General features: G+C 40.9%; 3 long non-coding RNA genes across 3 annotated transcripts in view; all 3 read right to left on the reverse strand.

Moving 5' to 3' along the window:
- Positions 1–24124, reverse strand: part of LOC138162631 (uncharacterized) — a 311452-nt gene that overhangs the window by 26312 nt on the left and 261016 nt on the right. The window lies entirely within an intron of this gene.
- On the reverse strand, positions 10595–12090 carry LOC138162626 (uncharacterized). Its single transcript, XR_011168673.1, has 2 exons — positions 12036–12090; positions 10595–11260 (listed from the first exon to the last, which is right to left on the reverse strand). It is a non-coding gene; the product is annotated as an uncharacterized lncRNA (long non-coding RNA).
- LOC138162625 (uncharacterized) lies at positions 19320–20804 on the reverse strand. Its single transcript, XR_011168672.1, has 2 exons — positions 20750–20804; positions 19320–19983 (listed from the first exon to the last, which is right to left on the reverse strand). It is a non-coding gene; the product is annotated as an uncharacterized lncRNA (long non-coding RNA).

Raw genomic sequence — 24124 nt, forward strand, 5'->3', positions numbered from 1 at the left:
CCCATCCTGATCATCTGAATCTTTATTTCCGTACCCCAGACTAGATACTTGGGAAAGTGTTTGGTTATTGTCCTCCCCCAGGGACCCTTCTCCTTATGCCCATTGTTTCCCAGCTTTTCCCAGAACCCCTTCTGTATAGCTTTGCTTAAACCCCTACCCTTCACTCCTGCTCACCCTTGCCTTGTTCAGCTCTTCAGGGTGAAGTCCTGTCTATCCTCTTCCTGTGATCAAGCATCAGTAATAGAACCCTTTTCTTCTGAATTTTAAGAATGGACAAATGATTTAGGTTTGGGGAAATGTACCTATTCTGTCTCAAGGTCCTCCCTCCCCCCATATATCTAACGCAAGGGGGTCTCTTTTTAGATGCTGTCTAAAGAACAAAAGAACTCAACAAATGCTCTGCCTGCTGTACTTGTTCACCTTTTAGAGGTGAGAATTTAGGAGAATTCAGAAATGGGATTCAGAGAGACCTCAAAATCATGCCTCAAAAATGGCTACCCCAGTTAAGATATGACACTAAGTTGAGGTCATAACCTATTCAAGTGGGATCCTGATGTCAACCATTCATTTTATAGTAGTTATTAATTTTTCTACATTCTGTTGACATGTGTGTGAACTTGCTAGGGCACAGTGAAACTTGCTAGGTTACACTGGGCAGGAATTGGGGAGGGGGGATAGTAGAGCAGTGTTTTATTTTATTGACCTTGTGAGTAGCTATCTGACAATCCAACTGTCTTCTCATAAAGCCTTCACTGAAACCACATTGCAAAGGCTTGCACAGATATGTGAGGAATGACTTTAAAATTTAAAGGCAATTTTTGGTTAATAGGCCAGATCTCGTATATCCAAAATTAATTTCTTTCCTTTCTGGGTAATTACGTTGAGAGCCACAATACTTATTTACTGACACTGATCCAAAATTTCTGGGAATCTCTATTTGGAACTGCCAAGATGATGACAGTGTGTATGATGGCATCGGTATATGACTAATGCTGATGTGGTTGTAGATGTTGAGGATGCTGGTGTATCATAGATGGTGGAAGTTAGGGTGATGAAAACCAAGCATCCAGGAGAGTGTCTGAGTAATTCCAGTGACCCACACAGAGTTCATGCACCAGAGTTTTTTTTGAGGAATTTCTATGCCTACCACCCACAGATAAGGGAAGTCTGTCTTAGAAGTCATGCCCTAGGGAATGGTGCCCTTTCCACTTTTTTACCTTCCTAGTTGTAAGGCATCAGTGATGATTATCAGTTCCCCTTAGGGACAGGCATTTATAGATTCAGTACCATCATAGACTTCAGCTTTATTATTTAATTGATCAAGAAACAAATTTCTATTCACCTATTGAATGCAAAGCTCAAGGCCAACTCCCATGGGGTACAAAGATGGGTAGAATTTGATCTGTGATCTCATAGAACTTACAATCTAAAATATAAGGCAAGAGACCAATGTGAGACTCAGAGAAGTAAGTAATGATTGAGGCAACAAGGTGAGAGATGACAAAGAAAAGAAAATGAATAATGGCTAACCAGGAGATACAAGTGAGGAAATCTGGAGTAGCCAAGGAGAGCAGTGAGGGCAGTCTTCAGATGTCTTTATGGAGTAGGTGAAACTTTCAAGTAATCTTGTCAAGTGTGACCCGCTTATCTGTCTTTCCATCCCTCCTATCCATTTTCCACCAACAACTCCAGGGAGTGCCCCATACTGCCTATTCCTGATTTATCAGGAAGCATCTCAAGCTAATCTGAACATTGCTGTTCAGTTGTTTTTTAGTCATGCCCAAATCTTTGCAACCCCAGGAAGATGAATCTTCCTGATTCCAAGCCCAGTATTCTATCCACTGTTCCTCCTAGCTGCCCCTATCTGCTCTGTCCTAAGAGTAAAGATCATCGTTTACCACAGTGTGAGGGCCATGAACTCAATGGGTGAGAGAAGGGCTTCCCTTCCTCTGCTCCCTTTCTTTTTCTTAGGTTCCTAGAAATAGGCCTGCATTTGTTTCTCTTCTGTGTTGTTTGTTCTCCTTAGATATGGGCACAAACCTCACATAACTGGGAGTTTGAGTCATAGTAAATTAAGATTACAAGAAGGATGGTGTAGTGAGTCAGGCCTTGTGGAAGCCCCAAGAAACCAAGGACCTGAGACTTGAGTCCAAATGGCTTTGGACTTGAAACTGGGACCAGGTTCCATGGTAACCAAGCTATACTATGAAGCTATGCCCCTTTCCCTCCCCAGGAATTGAGGCAGTGCAAAGGGGCAGAGGATTGATTATTTCTCACTCATGGTTATACCTCCTGAAGTAAATGTTTCTTTGTCAGTTATGCCCATTCACCTGGTAGGGGATTTAGGTCACTATATTAGGTAATCTGGATATGCTCTAAGTCCCCTCAAGTGTGTCTGCATTTTAGGTGAACTAGGCATGCTCAGACCATCCTGTGTAACATATATAACACAATTTATTTTTCCATCTTCCAATCAAGGGACATCTACTTCATTTCCAATTCTTTGTTATCACAGAAAGTGTTGCTAACATTTTGATTACATGGAAACTTTCTGTCTCTCATCCTCTTGGGGGTTTATGCCTACTGGTGGAATCTGTGTTAAAGGGCATGGACACAACTCTTAAAAAAGCATAAATCCAAACTGCTTTGATAAAATTCTAAGAATCTTTTTTTTTAAGCATAAGGACAAATTGTCTTCAGAATGGTTGGAGCAATTCATAGCACTACAGCCAACATTATGTGTCTGTCTTTCAGCATTCCCTATTTCTGTCTTTTGCTATTTCATCAATTTTCTTGGCATAATATCTTGGACTTATTTCTATTTCTTTTATTAATTATTTGGAACTACCTTTCACATGGACATTAAGAATTTGTAAATCAAGAGGGAGGTGAACAGAATTTTAGAGAGGATAGGTATGATTGATCTACAGAGAAAACTGACTGGGGATAAAAAGGAATATACTTCCTTCTCAGTGGTTCATGGCACATACTCAAAAATTGACCACGTTCTAGGGCATAAAAACCTCACAATTCTATGCAATAAGGCAGAAATATTAAATGCATCCTTCTCAGGTCATGATGCAATAAAAATTATATGCAATAAAGGGCCATGGAAAGACAGACTAAAAACTAATTGGAAATTAAACAATTTAATCCTAAAGGATGAATGGGTCAAACAAGACATTATAGAAACAATCAGTAATTTCATTCAAGAGATTGATAATAATGAGACAACATACCAAAATTTGTGGGATGCATTAAAGGCAGTTCTTAGGGGAAGTTTTATATCCCTGAGTGCATACATGATTAAGTTAGAGAAAAGGGAGTTCAACAAATTGGGCATGCAATTGAAAAACCTAGAAAAAGAACAAATTCAAAATCCCCAATTAAATACTAAATTAGAAATATTAAAAACCAAATGAGAGATTAATAAAATTGAAATTAAGAAAAATATTGAATTAATAAATAAAACTAGGAGCTGGTTTTATGAAAAAACCAACAAAATTGATAGATCCTTGGCCAATATGATAAAAAAAAAAGAAGGAAGAAAACCAAATTATGAGTATCAGAAATGAAAAGGGTGAATCTACCTCCAATGAAGAGGAAATCAAAACAATAATTAGGAATTATTTTTCCCAATTGTTTGCACATAAGTTTGACAATCTTAGGGAAATGGATGAATATTTACAAACATACAAGTTGCCCAGATTAACTGAAGAGGAAGTAAATTACTTAAATAACCCCATCTCAGAAAAAGAAATTGAACAAGCCATCAGTCAACTCCCTAGGAAAAAATCTCCAGGGCCAGATGTATTTACTAGTGAATTCTATCAAACATTTAAAGAACAATTGATTCCAATACTCTACAAACTATTTGGGAAAATTAGTGAAGGAGTCCTACCAAATTCTTTTTATGACACAAATATGGTACTGATACCTAAATCAGGAAGAGATAAAATTATAGACCAATCTCCCTCATGAATATAGATGCAAAATACTAGCAAAAAGACTACAGCAACTTATCTGAAGAATAGTACACTTTGATCAGGTAGGATTTATTCCAGGAATGCAAGGATGGTTTAATATTAGAAAAACCATCAGTATAATTGATCATATCAACAATAAAACTAGCAGAAACCACATGATCATCTCAATAGATGCAGAAAAGGCTTTTGACAAAATACAACATCTATTCCTATTAAAAACATTAGAAAGTATAGGAATAAATGGAGCTTTCCTTAAAATAATAGGTAGTATCTATTTAAAGCCATCAGCAAATATTATATGTAATAGGGAGAAGCTAGAAGCATTTCCCATAAGATCAGGGGTGAAAAAGGGTGTCCACTATCACCCCTCTTATTCAATCTGGTACTAGAAATGTTAGCAGTAGCAATTAGAGAAGAAAAAGAAATCAAAGGAATCAAATTAGGCAAAGAAGGGACCAAGCTATCACTCTTTGCAGATGATATAATGATATACTTACAGAATCCTAGAGAATCAAGTAAAAAACTACTTGAGACAATAAATAAATTTGGCAAAGTTGCAGGATATAAAATAAACCCACATAAATCCTCGGCATTGCTATATATTTCCAATGAAATTCAACAGCAAGAGATAGAAAGAGAAATCCCATTTAAGGTTACTGTAGACACTATAAAATATTTGGGAATCTACCTGCCAAAACAAACTCAGGACCTATATGACTACAACTACAAAACACTTTTCACACAAATAAAGTCAGATCTAACTAATTGGAAAAATATCAATTGCTTGTGGCTGGGTCGAGCTAATATAATAAAAATCACAATTTTACCTAAATTAAATTATATATTTAGTGCCCTACCAATTAATTTACCAAAAATCTACTTTATAGAGTTAGAAAAAATAGTAACAAAATTCATTTGGAAGAATAAATGGTCCAGAATATCAAGGGAATTAATGAAAAGAAATTCTAGGGAAGGTGGACTAGCTATACCAGATTTCAATCTGTATTATAAAGCAGCAGTCATCAAAACTACTTGGTACTGGCTGAGGAATAGAGTAGTGGATCAATGGAATAGATTAGGCACATGAGATTCAGAAGTCAACAACTATAGTAATCTATTGTTTGATAAATTCCAAGACCCTAGTTTTTGGGATAATTACTCACTATTTGACAAAAACTGCTGGGAAAACTGGAATATAGTATGGCAGAAACTGGGCGTAGACCATAATCTAACACCATATATCAAAATCAAGTCTAAATGGGTGCATGATCTAGGTATAAAGGTTGATACTGTAAGCAGTCTTGGAAAACAAGGAATAGTTTACCTGTCAAATTTGTGGAGAGGGAAAGACTTTATGACTAAATAAGAATTAGAGAACATTATAAAATGTAAAATGGATAATTTTGACTACATGAAATTGAAAAGGTTCTGTACAAACAAAGCCAATGTAACCAAGATTAAGAGGGAGGTGGGAAATTGGGAAAGAATCTTTACAACCTATGTCTCTGACAAAGGACTCATTTCTAAAATATACAGAGAATTGAGTCAAATCTATAAGAATACAAGTCATTCCCCAATTTATAAATGGTCAAAGGATATGAACAGGCAATTTTCAGAGAAAGAAATTAAAGATATCTATAAGCACATGAAGAGAAATGCTCTAAATCACTATTGATTAGAGAAATGCAAATCGAAACAACTCTGAGGTACCACATCTCACCAGTCACATTGGCTAAGATGACAAAACAGGAAAACGACAAATGCTGGAGAGGATGTGGACAAATTGGAACACTAATGCATTGCTGGTGGAGTTGTGAACTGATCCAGCCTTTCTGGAGAGTAATCTGGAATTATGCCCAAAGGACTATAAATAATTTCATATCCTTTGACCCAGCAATACCGCTTCTAGGGTTGTATCCCAAAGAGATCATAGAAGTGGGAAAAAGACCCATATGTACAAAAAATATTTATAGAAGCTCTTTTTGTGGTAGCAAAGAATTGGAAATTAAGGGGGTGCCCATCAATTGGGGAATGGCTGAACAAGTTGTGGTATATGCATGTTATGGAATACTATTGTGCCATAAGAAACAAGGAGCAGATGGACTTCATATTTACCTGGAGAGGCTTATACGAACTGATGCTGAATGAGAAGAGTAGAACCAGGAGAAATTTGTACACAATTACAGACACAACGTATGTATGATGACCAACTTTGATAGCCTGGACTCTTTTCAACAATGCAGTGATATAAGTCAACCCCAAAAGACTCATGATGGAGAGAAATGTGTGTATTCAGAGAAAGAACTAGAAAGAACTGAGTTTATATCCAGATGGAAGCAAAATACCTGATCTTTTTCCTTTTCTTATTTGGTTTTATGTCCTCTTTATCATTTTTTTATTCCATCTGATTCAATCCGTCTTTATAACCTGACTAATGTATAAGGTGAAAGTATTTACAGATCCTATACTTGACTATATGCCGCCATGGGGGGGGGGGAGGAAGGGGGACAAAATTCCAAGGAATTGTGGAATTGAATCCTGTAAACTAAAAGTAAACAAACAGATTAAAAAAAAGAATTTGTAAATCTACTTTTGAGAACACTTTGTTCACATCCATTGGAAAACGGACCTTGGTCTTATATATTTGTGTCCATCCCCTATATGCCTTTTATATACCTTCTTACTGGAGAGATTTGATTCATAGTTTTTCCCCCTGCCTCCTGCCCCCCAATAACAAAGCTTTCTCTTCTTATTTTAACTGTTTTGGTTTTGTTCATAGAAAAGCTTTTCCATTTCACATAATGGAAACTAATCTTTTACAATCTCTTCTTTAGTTGTTTAGTTAAAATTTTTCCTCCTAACCAAAGCTATGAAAGATGTCTGATCTAATTATCTCTTAATTTTTGTGGTGTGTCTTTATTGTTTAAGTTAATAATAAAATGCAAATAGAAAACGGTAAGATGAATCAATATGGGGGAAGAAGAGTGGTGCCCAAGTGAAACTTTCTGTGATAGATGAAGGTTTGCTGAGGCTATAAGACAGTGACTTGGGAAGGGCAAAGGAGAAAGTCTTCAGATGGTAAATAGACATTTTCTCACCCCAGAAAGGATGGGAAATATGAGTTATTTAATTGTATATGAAGAGGCAAGCAAGATAAAAAATGATCCTCTGAGCCGCAGATTGTGTTCACACTTTTGTCCCCAGTCTCTCTTCTATTGGAGATTCCCAAGGAGTATCGGAAGTGAAAAAGGCTAGAAACTGAGGCAAATGGCTTTAGGAGGAAAGAGACTTTTGAATCAAGAAGAATCTGTGACTACCCCTCACTAATCATCTGCCTGGAGGTGACATCCTCAGATCTGAGACTCTGAGGGAGTCAAAGGGCAGGAAAAAAGCTTGTCGGTCAATGAACATTTAAGTGCCTGCTATAGGCACTTTGGTAAGCACTGGGGATAAAAAAAAAACCCCAAATCCATTCCCTGCTGTCAAGTAGCTCACAATCTATTGTGAGAAACATCATGCTAACAAGATATATACAGAATAAATTGGAGACAGTCATGGAGGGAAGGCATTAGGTTTGAGGGTGTCTAGGAAAGATTTTATGAGACTTGAAGGAATCCAGGAAAGCCAGGAAGCAGAGATGAGGAGGGAGAACCTTCCATGTATGGGAAACAGCTAGAGAAAATCCCCAGAGTTAGGAGATGGAGTGTCTTTTTCAACAGCTAGGAGACCATTGTCACTGGATTGAGGACTATTTTTGGCTGGTGGGGGAGCTGTAAGAAGATTGGAAAGATAGGAGAGAGAAATGCAGGTAATGAAAGACTTTGGACATTGTTGCAGCAATTGAAAGAGCTTTGTAACACTGGATTGAGGACTACCTTTGGCTGGTGGGGGGAGCTCTAAGAAGACTGGAAAGATAGGAGAGGAGCAGGTAATGAAAAACTTTGGACATTGTTGCAATAATTGAAAGAGCTTTGTAGCATTTCAACATTAAAGAACACAGAAACACTCCAGCTGAAGAGAGTACACCACTTGGTCTAGCCAGTGACTAAAGGTGAAAAAAAGACTGCAGCTTGACATTGAAGAGCACACAGTCCAGCAGGGACATTATGCCCAGAGATGAGTCCTGAACTACCAAGGCCAGCAGCAACAGAGTCTGGCAGTAACCAGAAGAGCCACCAAGGGACCTACTTGACTTGACTCTGCCCCATATTATCCCTGCTAGTGGAGACCCTAGCCTGGGAGGAGCAGTTCAGTGAGTCTCTAGTTCAGGAAAGATACCATGCCCCATAAAGAGCCAGCCCAACTGAATAGCAGAGTGACTTTTAGGGAACTTGAGAGGACTTTCTGGAGAGAAGTACATCAAAGCTTTACTTATTAATGGTTGTAAGTTGATTTCTTTTTGTATTTTAAGTTAATGCACACACTTCCCCCTTCTAGATTCTGGGAGTGTTTATGCTATTTGAGTAAATTAATTTTTTTGTTAAAGAACCAATTGAGCCCACGGCTTGGGATTTGTGAGCCAGCATTCAGGAGGATAGACACTTAGAGAGTTACCCCTGGAATGTTGGAAGTGCTAAAAGCTACCCCTCTAGGCACCCAGCTTTTCAGTGACTATCCTTTGGGTGTATTAAGTGGGAGAGAATGTTACATGAGTAGCGATCACTTTACTGTGAATTGACTTACCATTTTCTTAAAATGAAATGAATGCTAGCTATTACATCAGTAAAGAGTGTTTCCACATGGGGATTCCATATATTAATGACCTTACAGGTTGTAGCTGCAAGCACCCCAGCATCCCCAAGGTGGTTGCCAACACAGATTCTTAGATCTGCTTTTCTAAAGGAAAGCAACTCAAAATGGGTTAACAATCTTGCTTTAATCAATCAAACATATATTGTATACCTAGTTCAGGGGAAAAGGGTCAGCACCCCGAACTTCGGAGTATACAGACAGAAGTTACAAGAAAACAGAAAAACATATCAAGCAGACAGGCCTCCAACTGTCTTGACCATTACATCCATACCTAGTCAGTTACCAGAGACGGAAGCATCAACATCTGGGTTTTCAAAGCAGGGAGACTCAACAACAGCTGCCCAGACACAACACTTCTCAAAGTGAGCCCCAAAGCAAAGCCTCACATCAGGGATTATATAGCCTTCTCCAGTATCAGAGAATGTAACAACCCTCTTGACGACTGCCCAATCACAAAGTATCTCCTGAGAAACAAGCCTCCCACCCCAGGTTCCAGGTGCACTTCAGCCTAGGGGCAGGGAAGATCTTAAAAATTTACATTCCTATAACACAGGTATAAACAAAAAGCTTAAGCTTTCTACCTGATAAATAACTGGGATTTGGGACTCTTGAGAATGAGAGGGTTTTAGTGAATGGAAGCACCTTAGTGAAGATGCTTGCAGAAAGACAGTCCAGGAGTGGGGAAGGCATGCAAAGCCTTTAGATAGTCTTTGGCCTTGGGATACAGAGAGTTGTTGTCTGTCCTTTATTTTCAAAGAGGACCAATGACATCACAAGGTGATGTTTTGACCAGTTTGTGAATTGGATTTAAGTGAGGCAGAGTTGTGCAAAATTTTCAGTCTCACTTTCTCTTCCAGAGTCTTCAAAGTCCAGTGGCAAGACAAAAGTCAAGACAACTGGTGATGGCCCAGGATGCAGTAGGTGACCCTGGTATCTCTGATGTCTGACCAAACTCCAAGTGCTTCATAGCACCTGCTTCAGCTACCTTCATGAAAATAAATGGTTCTCATCTACCCATTCTCCTGAGGGAAATCTTCACATATTTGGGGGTAGATACCCCCCTCCCAACTCATCAATGGGTATGAAGCCTATTGGTTATCCTCAACCTGGTTTAGCAAGTCAGCTAAGATGGTTTCCTGAGGTGTGGCCACTGCATACATTACAACTTCTCAGAGCCCCAAGTGAGAGTGTGATGGTAGGTAAGACACCAAATGTGAATAAGCAGCCCTGAAAAGCCCTCATACCAGAGGTATTAGTCCAACTTGAGCACCTTATACATCCCAATTGGGAGAGTATCTTTACAGGGAAGGAGGGCCCTTGACAGTAGACCTCACAAACGCTTCAACTAAAGAATGGAGTCACCAAGTGGTGAGGGCGGGGGAGAAGATGGTATTTCCATAGTCAGAGGATGGGAGGGAAGTAGCTCTTCAAAATTCAAGTGCCTTTTCTGTATTGGGCAACATGAACAAAGAGAAACCTATGGGGCAACTGACTAGCCTAAATTGTTCTTTGACAGCATAAAGTAAGAAATTCTGGGGGACCACTGACAATAAAGAAAATTTTTGGTTTATAGCATAGAAAGGTTGTGGGCAGTGAGGTGGTACCATAATGCAGAGTGATGGACTTGGAGTCAGGAAGACTCATCTTCCTGAGTTCAAATATGGGTTCAGATACTTAGTAGCTGTATGACCCTGGGCAAGTCAATTAACCCTGTTTACCTCAGTTTCCTCATCTGTAAAATGACCTGGAGAAAGAAACAGCAAACTACTCCAGTATCTTTGCCAAGAAAAGTCTAAACATCATGAAGAGTCAGACATGACTGAACAACAAATAGAAAAATTGAGAACAAGAGGCAGTTGTGAACAGAAACAGAGGTTTATTTTTGTAAAAGATAAATAAGACAGAGTTTGGGTTCAACTTTGAAATATAGGGTTTTCAGGTAAGTTCAAATATTTTCTTGAATTTTGTAAGTCCCTTCAGGGTATCTCAGGAACCCATGCCCCAAAGGAGAGAGGTAATGAAGGTGACATGAGAAAGGGGGAGCAGGGTGACTGGCATCTTTTAGTTTCTAAAACAGTGCTCCTCTTAGCAAAGGGGACCAGGTTAACAGCAGCCCCCAGAGCTCCCACAGCAGCCCCCTGAGCTCTCACAGCAGCCCCCAGACTGCTTGCTGCGCCCACTGCCACTGTCACAGCAGTCAGACCTCTGGTGCCTGCGTCTGTGGGATCTTCTGTGATGGGAAAAGAGGCAGCAGCCATGCCCGGAGCCAGAGCTGCAGCATCCCCCAGAGCTGGACCCACAGCACCCCCCAGAGCTGCAGCATCCTCCAGAGCTAGAGGCACAGCAGGAAGACACTGGAGGAGGGCAGGGAACCTGGGGAGGGCACTTGGGGGGACACTTGGGAGGACACTTGGGTGGGCACTTAGGAGTCTGGCACTTGGGAGGACACTTAGGGGGGCACTTAGGGGCCTGGCATTGCTGCTGGCTTTGTTGGCAGGACATCTTGTTGGTGTTTGGCAAACCTGAAAGACAATATAGAATTTTTTTTCGCATGGATAAAATCAAGTCTTAAAAGTTTTTTTCACCTGGAATTGATCACCAATATGATAGTGAATTCTGCTTAGAAGATATTACTATCCAGAAAGAAAAGACTTAACAAAATAATTCCTGTGTCAAAATGCCTTTAGGTTGGAATTTGGGAATAATGAATATTTACTTTGTATCAATTGAGGAGATTTTCAACATTTTCTCTGTCTTTCTCTCCCTGGCTCTTAGTCTCCCCCATTTCTGTCTCTCTATATACATGCATATGTATATTAAAATACATACGCACATATATACATAAACATATATACATACATACATACACACCCACATATACCTCTTGAGTACTGCAGAATGAGGAAGAACATAGGTTAAGTAGTGATATGTGTGTTCCACAGGAGAGGGGAAGACTTTCCTTGACATCCTGAGGATAGCCTTTAAATTCTAGTACATTACAGCTTCTGGTAACTCAGACTACATGTGCTTCTCCCCACCCCACCCCTTTGCCAGAGACTGGACACTTTTTTCTGGGGACAGCCAAACTGGACTTCAATCTAGAAAAAATCCAAAGTGTAAGCTGTTCTTCACCAGTCACTGTACTTCTCCAGTCTAACTCTTGGCTCCTTAGGGCCCCCCCCCCATTCCTTCATCCCCTCAGTTGTCTTCCTTCTACTCCTCTCTTCCTCTGCTTTCTTTTCTCCCCTCCAATACTCTGATCCAAGCCTCCCGCTGGGCTCTCATGCAGATACTCACCCTGATCACAGACACAGACAGGAACTCTCTGCTGAAGAACCAGAGTGGTGAGGAGACTAGATCAGGGACACCTTTTATAGGGCATCCCAGGCTGATCTACTGGCATGGGACCCAGCTCTCTAGGAGGAAGAGTGTCTTTCACAACTCCTGGCTTGTGTCAGACAATTCCTGACATTCTCCAAACTCATATATGCTGACACGTGCCAGCCCATGGATTATGGAATTATTGAGGGATGTTAGAAGCCCTTTAATCTGTTTGCCTCATTTTATAGATGAAGACACTGAGGTCCAAAGGGGCAATAAAGTCACAGAAGCAGTGAGTGGATTAGGTGGTGCTTATACCATGGTCCTCAAAATGTCCCTTTCATTATTCCAGGCTGAGGCATACCTGGGGCAGCTTTTCTAGTAAGAAGGTGCTTTCATGTTGTTTGTGAAGACTAGGAGCCCTCCCCTCACATAGCAGCTTTGGGAATTGCCATGAAGTTTAGCCTTTGGGCAAAAACTTATCCACTCCTAGAAATTTCCATACATTACTATGACCTGTAGTCCTGTATGATATGCAGGATAGGACAGTGGGGAAAAGTCCTTAAATTGGAGTCACAGGCCCCAAATTCAAATCCTTACCCTGCCTCTTATTACCTGTGTGAATGAAGGCAAGTTACTTTAATTGCCAAGTGCTGGATGCCTCATCTCTAAAAGGAAGTAAATGGAACCCATTACTTCTAATATCCTTCATCTTCATTTAGTTTTCAACATTTATTTCCACAAGATTTTGAGTTCCAAATTTTCTCCCCATCTCTCCCCTACCCCAACCCAAGACGGCAAGCATACTGTCCTTCCTCCAGTCTGCCCTCTCATATATCCCCTCCTACCCTTACCCCCTTACTCCTTAAGTTCTTGTAGGCAAAATGGATTTCTATACCCCATTGCCTGTATAAACCTGTCATCTTTAAAATGTCATTATAGGGGCTGCTAGGTGGTTCAGTGAATAGAGCACCAGCCCTGGAATCAGGAGGACCTGAGTTCAAATCCAGCCTCAGACACTTAATGTTTACTTAGCTGTGTGACCTTGGGCAAATCACTTAACCCCAACTGTCCCTCCCCCCAAAATAAAATGTCATTACATAGGTGACCTCTGGGACTATTTCATCTTATTTTTAGCTTTACCTAGATTTATTCCACTGGGGTACTCACATTTTAGCTACATTTCTACACAAAATACTCCTTAACTTGAATGTTTGAAACTACTCCCCCATCTCTCCATCCTGGAGACAGTGAACAGTCACCTCAGGTCTAAGACCCACTCCTTCCCACACTCCCACTGGCCCTTTTTCAGGGGGGCAATCCAACAGTTTGGAATAAGGGGTCATCCATCCATTTATTCATCCATCCATTCTTCCATCTATACATTTAGCAAGTAGTTGAGTACAAGCTTTTGTTCTAAGAGCATCTGGAGAGGACAAAAACCTGAATAAGACGCTGTTCCTATTCTCAATAATATTGCTGCTAATAGTAGCTAAATTTTATCTTATCTAGTGAAGTTAGGTCAGAGCTCTATATATACTATCTCATTTAATCCTCAGCAAAATCCTGGGAAGTGGGTGCTATGATTTTTCCCAGTTGTACAGCTGAGGAAACTGAGTTGAGAGAGGTCAAGTGACTTGCCCAGGGTCACACGGCTAAAAAGCATCTGGGGCAAGATTTCCATCCCAAACCTGTACTCTAATCAAGAGATACCAAATTCATGAGTGATTGTAATTCAGTGTAAGATAAAGTAAATATTACAAGGGTTATACTGACTCCAGGAGTGATTATTTCTATCTGGGGTCACCATTATCATCTGCATGGATGAGGTGCTGTGTGATGACGGCAGGATGGGAATGATTTTTACTTTGCTTTTTGTGTCTTTTTGTATCTATTGGTGTCTGCATCAATTTCTACCCACATAAATGTCTCTTGAAGATTGGGATCAATTTTTTTTTTCAAAGTGATTCACCAAGGTAAGTTTTTAAGAATTGAGAATCTTAGTGCTACTATATTGCCCAAGCTCAGGAATTCATCTGAATATACTCTTTAGGTCTGGGTTTTTTGAATGGTAAACTTAATTCATTTCCATTTAAGAAGTGTTTATTTAGTACTTAGAACAAGGCAGGCACTGTCTTAGGTCCTGGGGATACAAAAAACTGATTTAGCTCCTGCCCTAAAGAATCTTCCATTCTACTGAGGGAAAGCTCCATATATACTGAAAAATAATTACTAAATATATTCAAAACTTACAAAACAGCTTCTGTGAGAAGGGCACTAGAAATTGAGAGATGAAGAAGAGGATCAGAGTAGGATTCCTCTGGTTAAAAAGACAAACAAATTTTGACCATGAGCACTGAAATTATTTGTCTAGGATCTCTCAGTTTGTAAATGATAGAGGAGAGATATGAACTTAGATCTCAGGGCCTCCAAAGAGGATGTGAGACCATGTGTTATGATGGAAAAATATCAGCATTTTTTCCATTATAACATGTTGCCTCCCATCCCATTGACACATACCTCTTAGTGTTTTCTAGTTTGACACACCTGTCACTCTGCCAAGGCTTTGGAACACCTTGGGATAAATATATCTTCTTTTCTTCCCAGCATATAGTCATCCTTTAGGTTGATTACTTGTTCATTCTCCCTGTGCCGTGTCAAAAATAAGGCAGACATCACCCATCTTCTTTCCTTTACATTCCCTGGAGAGTATCTTTCCACCAAAAGGAAGGTGGAAAAGGAAACCCAGGACATGAAGTACTGTTTCTGTGTTGGGCATATCAACATGTGCCAGTTGCTAGTTCTTCCCAAATTTGTCATTGATGTTTTGACTCATGTGTATATAGACATCATCCTCAGACATGATTTTCAAATAAAACAGTGATCTGTTATGTCTATAGAGAGAGACTGATTTGATAATGTCTAGTGGAGAGAGAAATGATCATGCCTGTGATTGGTCTGAGTAGGGATAGGGGGCATGGATTTTAAGAAAACTTGATTCACAAAAACCCAAATTTGTCACGCATGTGCATTGAAGATAGCAAAAGAGTATCTTTTTAAATTACATAAGGATCTTTCTCTTCATGGAATAATTGTCAGTCTGATTCCTTTAAGCTAAACTTACCTTGTTCACCAAAACAAACTTCAATTTTAAATACTTTTTTGTTTTTATTTTTTCATATGTTGTTTAATGTTACATGATACAGTGACAAAAGCCCTAGAGATGAAGTCAGAAGGTCTAGGTGAGAGTCCTGGCTTTGCTCTTCTATTTCTGTGAGATCTTGTTTAAGTCACTTCCATTCTCAGAGTCTCAATGTATTCATCTATAAAATGAGACATTGGATTGGATGACCTCTGAACTCTGTTCTGGCTATACATGAATTATTCTTTGATCTTATTATTTGAAATGAATTAAACCTGGGGATATATAGGTATAGAGGTCCCTGCATTCCTGCTGATTTGGGTAATGGTCATGGTATAAATGGTGGTAAAGGTAATGAGGATCAGGTGAAATAAAATATGTAACTGGACTTTGGAAATCTTAAAGCACTATTTGGATGACAGGTTACTATAGGCACCTTTCTATGATGAAGAAGACAGCAATGAAATGATGGGGACAGGCAAGGATCCAGAACTACTTGTAACCTAGTCCCCACCCAACTAGTCAACTACAGTTTTAGACACTCAGTACAAAGTCTGTGGTTTAGAACCTTAATGAAGTTATGAGACCTCTCTCTATACTTAACCTCCTCCATGATAGACTAGAGCTAGGAGAAGGCTTCGGTGATTAGGTCACATTTAAGTGCATTCTATCAGTTCAGAGGTAAGAGGATGGTTCAGATGGTTTCTCTGAATCTCTGTGATGTTAGGAGCAAAGAAGGAGTTCCTATTTGGGATATGAGAGGCAAGGAGTTTCATAGAAGCTCAGAATGGAAGGGGCTGGGGAGGAGGTATTGGACTCTGCCAAAAGAAACATTTGTCAATAATAAGAGAGGTTGAGAAAACCTTGTGGGAGGAAGTAGAAAGCTTCTGATTAGATAGCTAGTATAGATAGGAACACTTGTTTACTCTAATGAACCCCTTTCACCCTCTGCTGGAGAGAGTGAGGTTGACCCCATCATATGTAGTACAGGAGGCATAGTGGGTAGAGTGTTGAACTTGGAGTCAGAAGACCACAGATGCAATTCTGTCTTACTCACTATGTGAATTTGGGTAAATCACTGACTTTTCTCAGTCTCAGTGTCCTCATCTGCCAAACAGGAATAATGACGCTTACCTCACAGAGTTGTTGTGATGGACATGTGAAATCATGGAGGTAGAGTGCTTTCAACCTTAGCTCTTGTAGAAGTGCTAGGATGATGATGATGATGATGATGATGATGATGATGATGATGATGATGATGATATGAGGTCAGTGGGAAGGAACCAGGTAGTCTGTCCAGCTCCCTCTTTCTGAGCAGGGCTGTGGTTGGGAGAGGGCCTTTCCATCAGCATTCCCCAGTTAGAGGAAGGGTCAATCAGAGCATCTTTCTCCAAACCTGTGGGTGCAGAGGAGACTCAGGAGTGAGAATCCTACAGTTTTACCCCCAGAATTGCCCTGTAGCATGAATTTTCAATCACTTCTATCTCACTAGCCTTAATTCTTCCCTGGTCTATTGGGGAGCTCTCTGCTTAGGGGTTGGGACCTTTGGATTTCCCCTTCTTCTTTCTTCCTGGTCTCACTCTCCTCCTCCATCTACCAAATCTACCTATATTCTTGGTATTGGCTTCCCCGGTGAGTGTTGCTTCCTTGTTGGTGTCTTGGTCATTTTTTCTAGAATTGGTCATCTCTCTGGACATGGTAATGTCCTTTTGTTGGTGGCTCCATTTCCTTGAGGAAACCGTAGTTGTTACTTGTTTATAGTAGTTTTGATTTTAATTTTTAAATTAAACAAACCTCTAAATTTTTATCTTTTCCTTTCATCTCCCTCACATTGAAGAAGAAAAGTTCATTATTACTCATTTATTATAAAATCTCAATGTAAATGCTATAAAACAGTGAGTTAAAGGATTAATGGGTCATTCTAATAGGGTAGCCTGAGGGGTGTCCCATGGACAGAAGGGGCAGTAAGAGAGAGGATTAAATTAGTGACCTCTGAGTAACCCTCTAGCACTCTCATTGCCCAAGCAGCACTTTGTGGTCAGGGCTGATGCTGTGAGCATGGAGTGAAGGACTAGCTAGCTGCCTCAGTGACCAGGATTCGAAGGGTACAGCTAAGATACCTTCATTTTCCATCAAACTATTTCTCTCCACTCTGCATTGGCTTCACAGTATCATGAGATCCCAAAATATTAGAGTTCCAAAGGGCCCCCGTAACCAACCTTGGCCAATTCATTCACAAAAGGAATCCTGACTCTAGTATACTTAACTGGTGATCATCCAGTCTCCACCTACATTTCCACCTTTGGGGATGTAATGCTTTTAGATGAAGGTTTAATCTTTGGGTGCTGGATGTGTGCTGGTTTTGGATTCTGGGGACCTGGGTTTAACTATGGATTCTGAAACCAGCACTGGAACTTCAGAAACTGAATGTCTAAAATTGTTTTTGGTGAGTAGGATGGGGACAAGGAGACATAGTCCATGATAGATATTGTATTCAGCCATGCCTAGGTGAAGAACAAAGTCCTGCTCAGCTCAGCTTTCCAAGGTATCCAAGGGATAGCAATTCATTCATCAACTGTGCTACACTAAGAAGTGAATTTGACAAGGGCGAATGCTTTGTGGCAGCTGCTTTAAGGATAAACCCACTTTTTTCAGGGGCCTAGGTGTTACAGGTATGAGTGTGTCCCCAGAAGTTGGGGTTGGGAAAAATGTTTATATTTCTGATCCTGCTATGTTTTCTCAATGAATCCATTTGTAAAAGCTAATTGATATTAATATATTAAATAATACTGTGGTAGTAATCACTAGAAAGTAGCACTAATATGGGGCAGATATTGTTACTAGAGATTGATATTGAGGAGAACACACTGAAATGGGTTCTAAAATGAACAGGGTCAGAGAGCGATACCTGGAATCCCTTAGAGGTACCCCTAGAACATACTAGGGGAGATGCAATTTTGCTTGGTAGGAAATGACTCATCAAGAAGAGTTGGAGTGGGGATGAAGATCCTCATATTCTCACTCTGGGCTACATGATAATAAAGAACTGACTTATCTTAAAACTTTGGTACATTTTCTTTAATTTCACCTTCATGTCCAAACGAATCCATCCCTTGTCCACTACCCAAAGTATTATTCCTTAGAACAAAGAATGGAAAAAAATAAGCTTTGCAAAATTAGCCAACAGGCCAACTGAGTCTGACAGTATATGCCCTATTCCACACCCAGAGACCTCCAAATCTTCAAGGAAAAGAAGATTCATTTTATCATTTCTTTGTTGCAGAGCTCAGTCATTAATGAATCATCTTCTAGTATTGTTACTGCAGCTGAAATATAGCTTTGAGTTAGAACCCCTGGGTTAAGGATATGTGGGGAAAAAGAAGAAGGCCAATAGAAGTCCAGAAAACACGTGACAATATCCAGAAAGACAAGAAAATGGAGTCAGAAAACCAGACTTGGGAGTTGGTTCTGGGTGTTGGACCCTATTAAGGGGAAGAGGAGCCCCTAGAAAGATGAGGGCAGACCTTGAAAACATTACAACATTTTTTGATATTTGGGGACTGTAACCAATGAAAGAGGGACCATTCAATGCCAGAGAGAGGACTTTTCTAAAAACTGAGAATGGGGATGGTATTGTATATGCCTGTGCTCTGGGTCAGAAAGACAGCCAGGACCAGAGTAGAATGGGAAAAGGTAAGTAGGGATAGAGCACCTATTTAGCTTTTAACCATCCCTACCCTGAATGTTTCGCCAGAAAGAGCTAAATCCTCTAGGATCCTGCTACCAGGTTGTCTCACCTGATTGTCCTCTCTACTTTTCACCTGGGCTTGAGCCTTTGCCTTTCCCCAAGAAATCAGAATCAGAGTCTCTGTGCCTTGGTGCATTTGGCCCTTCAGGGAAGGGTGGTTGTCATAATTAAATGATTTCTACATAGATGCTTTTTGTGTCCCATCGGGTCTGAATGGAGGGAATTCTTACCCAGACCTCCTAGCCCTACAACCAACAATCACTGCCTGAAGTCTCTGAAGGCATTGATCAGAGAAGTTCTTGCAGGTACATGAAGAAGAAGTGATCGCCGAAGGAAGTTATAAAGAGCAAGAATAGAGAATAAGAGGCAGTTGTGACCAGAAAAAAACCAACTTTATTGTTGCTTGGGATAAATGAGGAAGAGAAAAATGGTTTGCATGGGTGGTGGGGTTGAGATAAAATGAACTGTTAGGCCCTGATTCTCTCCATCTCCAAAGAATAACTGAATAGTTCAAAGCCAGGGGGAAAGTGAAAGAAGTGAGGAGAAAAGGGAGCAGAGTCAATCCATTGCCTCTTCTGTTCTTCTTGGGTTGGGGCATCGGATCAGCAGCAGCCCCCAGAGCTCCCACAGCAGCCCCCTGAGCTCCCACAGCAGCCCCCAGACTGCTGGCCACGCCCACTGCCACTGTCACAGCAGTCAGACCTCTGGTGCCTGCGTCTGTGGGATCTTCTGTGATGGGAAAAGAGGCAGCAACCATGCCCAGAGCCAGAGCTGCAGCATCCCCCAGAGCTGGACCCACAGCACCCCCCAGAGCTGCAGCATCCTCCAGAGCTAGAGGCACAGCAGGAAGAGACTGGAGGAGGGCAGGGAGCCTGGGGAGGGCACTTGGGGGGACACTTGGGAGGGCACTTGGGAGGGCACTTGGGTGGGCACTTGGGAGTCTGGCACTTGGGAGGACACTTAGGAGGGCACTTAGGGGCCTGGCACTGCTGCTGGCTTTGTTGGCAGGACATCTTGGTGGGTGTTCAGTTAAGCTGAAAGACAGTATCAGATTTTTTTTTTCAGATCGATGAAATCAAGCCTTAAAAGCCTTCACCTGAGATTGTTCCAAAATGAGATCATGAATTTTACTTAAAAGACATCATTATCCAGAAAAAAAGCTTAACAAAATCATTCCTGTAATAAAATGCATTTGGGTTAGAATTTGTGATGAGGGAACATTCATTTTACATCGATTCAGAAGATTATCAACAGTTTCTCTGTCTCTCCCTGTTTGTCTCTCTCTTTTTCTCTCTTTCTCCCTTTCTTTGTATTTTTGCATGTTTACTTATGTACCTGTTGGGAATTGCTGAAGTAGGAAAAATATGTAGAGTTTTACAGGGTAAACAGTATTTTGTCTGTCCTGTGGAGGAGGGGGCATAACTCCCCTCTACATCCTGGACATCTTTTGAATTCTAGTTCATGCAAGATTCCAGAGACTTATGTCATCGCTCCTCTTCCCTACCACCTTCACACTGACTCCAGATGCTTTTCTAGTTGATTTCTATGGACTTTGAAGCTTGGGACATCCCAATGGAGTCTCTATCAGTCTAGAGCAAATCCAAAGTACAAGCATCTATTTTTCATCAGCCTTTGTACTCCCTCAGTTTAATTCTCTCCTTCTTAGCCCCTTTAACCATCTTCCTTCATCCCAAATACTACTTCTCTTCCCATTCCTCTCTCCCTCTGCTTTTTTTCTTCTTTGTTCTCCTCCAACACCCTCCTGAAACCCTCCCCCCAGGCTCTCATGCAGACACTCACCCTGGTCACAGACACGGACAGGAACTCTCTGCTGAAGAACCAGAGTGGGTGAGGAACCAAGGGTAGGGACACCTTTTATAGGGCATCCCAGGCTGAGCTATTGACATGAAACACATCTCTCTAGGAGGAAGAGTGTCTTTCACAACTTCTGGCATCTGTGAGACAATTCCTGACATTCTCTAAACTGACATGCTTAAATGTCCTAGCACATGGATCATTGAATTGTGGAGGGATGTTAGAAGGCATCTCATTTAATTGACTCATTATATAGATGAAGATGGTGAGGCCTTCAAAGGCAGACTTTTTGTAAGCATAGAAGTGAATTAAGCCAGGGCTTGAGTGAATTAGCCAGGGCTTAAACTGTGGTCCCCAAAATGAAGTCTATGTTCTTTTCATCAGGATGTGCCAAGGTGTATCTGAGGAAACTACTGGAGCAAGAGGGGATCCAGATGATGCTTTCAGTTGGGCATATTCATTGTAAAGACTGGGAACCCTTAGCTCAAATAGCATTTAGGCAATTGTGATGAATTCTAGTCATTGGGTAAAAGCTCTAGGGGCTTCAGTCACTGAGGATCTGTACACTTCTAGACATTTCCAGCTGGCCCCATGCCCTGCTCTCTTCTATGAGAGGCAGGATAGGTAAGTGAAAAGAGCTTTCAGTAGGAGTCAGAGGACCTAATTTCAAATCCTCACTCTGACTCTTATTGCCTGTGTGAGGCAGGGCAAGCTACTTCATCTCCCAGGCTTTGGATTCTTTAAACCTAAAAGGAAGAGATGAGATTATATGACCTCTTAGATCTTTCATCTTTATAGCTGTAATCCCATGCTTGTCTCCTGGGATCCTTAACTTCACCTAGACTTATTTTTTTTGCTACTTTTAGCTCCACTCCTACACACAACAAGTCTTCAGCAGAGACCTTCAAACCTGCTCCCCATATCTTCTCACCAGTCTAAGACACACTAAATTCCCACAATCTCCTTTTCAGAGGGCAACCCAAAATTTGGAAGTAAGTGGCTACCCACAAATCCATCTACCATTCCACCCATACACCCATCCATCCATCCATCCATCCATCCATCCATCCATCCATCCATCCATCCATCCATCCATCCATCTATCCATCCAGCAGCAACTGAGAGCAAAATTCTCTTCTAAGAGTTTTTGAAGACAGATGAATGTGATACTGTTCCTGTCCTCAATAATAGTAGTATTAATATTGACTTAAATTTATCTTTCCTACTAACTTTTGGCAAGCCCTTTACATTTACTATCTCATTTGATCATCAGTACAATCCTGGGAGGTAGGTGTTAATATTTTCCCCACTGTACAGCTGAGGAAACTAAGTTTGAAAGAGGTTAAGAGACTTCCCTGGGGTCACAGAGGTAAGAGCTTTATTTTAGGCCAGGATTTCAACTCCGAATCTTTAATGTAATCAGGGGATACCAAATTAACAAATAATTGTAATTCAGTATAAGAAAAGGTAACTATCATAAGAGATACTGACTCCATGCTAAAGAATTTCAGGGTAGTGAGAGATTATTTCTATCCGGGGATCACTAGAAGCATCTGCATGGATGAGCCACTGTCTGCTGGGGGCAAGAGGGGACTGATTTTACTTTGCTCTTAGAGTCATGTGTTATTTACTTTGTCCTCCTCAGTATAATCTTTATGCCCTGTCTACATAAATGTCATCCAAGGGTTGTGATTCCCATCACAACATGCTGCCTCCCAGCACATGGAGAAATATTTCTTGATGCTTTTTAGGTTATCATGCGCCTGTGATCCTGCGAAGACCTTGGAACACCTTGAATAGATATAACCTCCTCCTCTCCCAGCATGAAGTCATCCTCAAGGTCAGTCACTTGTTCATCCTCACTGTCTTTCTGTTTCTGTCTTTGTCTCCATCTTTCCCTGTTGCTGTTTGTATATCTCTCTGTCTGTCTCTGAGACATAGCCACGTAAAAGCTTATGTTCTAAGGCAAAAGAAAATAAGAATAATGAGATCCATCCTCTTTCCTCTACATGCCTGGGAGAATATCCCTCCCCCTAAAGGACAGTGAAAAAGGAATCCCAGGTCATGAGGCACAGGTTCACTTTTGGCACATATCACCATGTCCCATTTGCATGTTCTGTCCCAAACTCTTATTAATTTTACTCATATTGTGTGTCGATGGTCCTCACACAGGATTTTTGAATCAAACAACTTATCTGGCAGCCCCATGCACAGAGCCTAGGCAGATAATATCCAGAGGATAGAGATGTGTCTGTAATTGGGTTAGAGGGAATGAATTTTGAGGAAACCTGTTCTAGAGTTTCCGTTGTTCCCCAAACCATGTTAAAGTTTTTTTTCTTTTTTCTATTTAATGTTGCATGATACCATGGTAAAAACCCTGGCAATATAACATCAGGGGTTGTGAATGAGAATCCTGGCTCTGCTGTTTATTCCCTGGGAGACCTGGCTTAGATCACTCGTATTATCAGAGGCTCAATGGATTCATCTGGGAAATGAGAGATTGGATTTGATAACCTCTGAGCTCCTTTCTGGCTCCAAATCCATGGTCCTTTGATCTTACTATTTGAAGTAAACTAACCCTGGGGATATCTCTGTAGAGAGCTCCCTGCATTCCTGTTGACTTTGGTAGTGATGATGACACTGATGGTGGTAATGATGGGAAAGATGATAAGGATCAGGTGAGACACAGGAGGTAACTGGGCTTGACCAACTCGAAAGCACTATTTGAATGCCAGGTTACTCTAGGTGTATCTCTATGATGAAGAAGATAGCAATGACAATGATGATAGCAGGAAAGGATCCAGCCCTGTTGTCACCCAATCCCCATTGCGTTAGTCAAATAGACACTCATTACCTTCCCTTCTCCAGCTCATTTTACAGATGAGGAAACTGAGGCCAACTGGATTATAGCTAGTGTCTGAGGCCAGATTTGAAGGAAGAAGAAAGAGTCTTCTTAGCTCTAGGCCCCTCACTCTCTCCACTGCCCCACCTAGTTGTCCCTACAAGTCCTAGGATGATAATTATGTAAGATCATTGTGAAGGATCCATGTAGCCCGTCCAGGTTCCTCTTTCTGTTCTTGGTTCTATGGCTGGAATAGGGGCTTTCCCTTAGTAGTACCCATTCAGAAGTGGGGGAACTGGACAACCAGATCATCTTTCCCCAAACCTATGGGCGCAGGGGAGACAGAGTAGTGAGAATCCTACAGTTTTACTCCCAGGACTGCCCTCCAACACATATTTTGAATGGCTTGTGCTATACTTTAGTAATTCACAAGTCCTCCCTTTTCCCTTGTCTGTTAGGGCCTGGGATCTTTGGATTTCCCTTTCTTGTGTCTGCCTGCTCTCACTCCTTCATCTACC

Source organism: Petaurus breviceps, unplaced genomic scaffold (genome assembly GCF_028583685.1).
Source record: "Petaurus breviceps papuanus isolate PSGF00001 unplaced genomic scaffold, PetGlider_PUasm1.0 186, whole genome shotgun sequence".
NCBI lineage: Eukaryota > Metazoa > Chordata > Mammalia > Diprotodontia > Petauridae > Petaurus > Petaurus breviceps.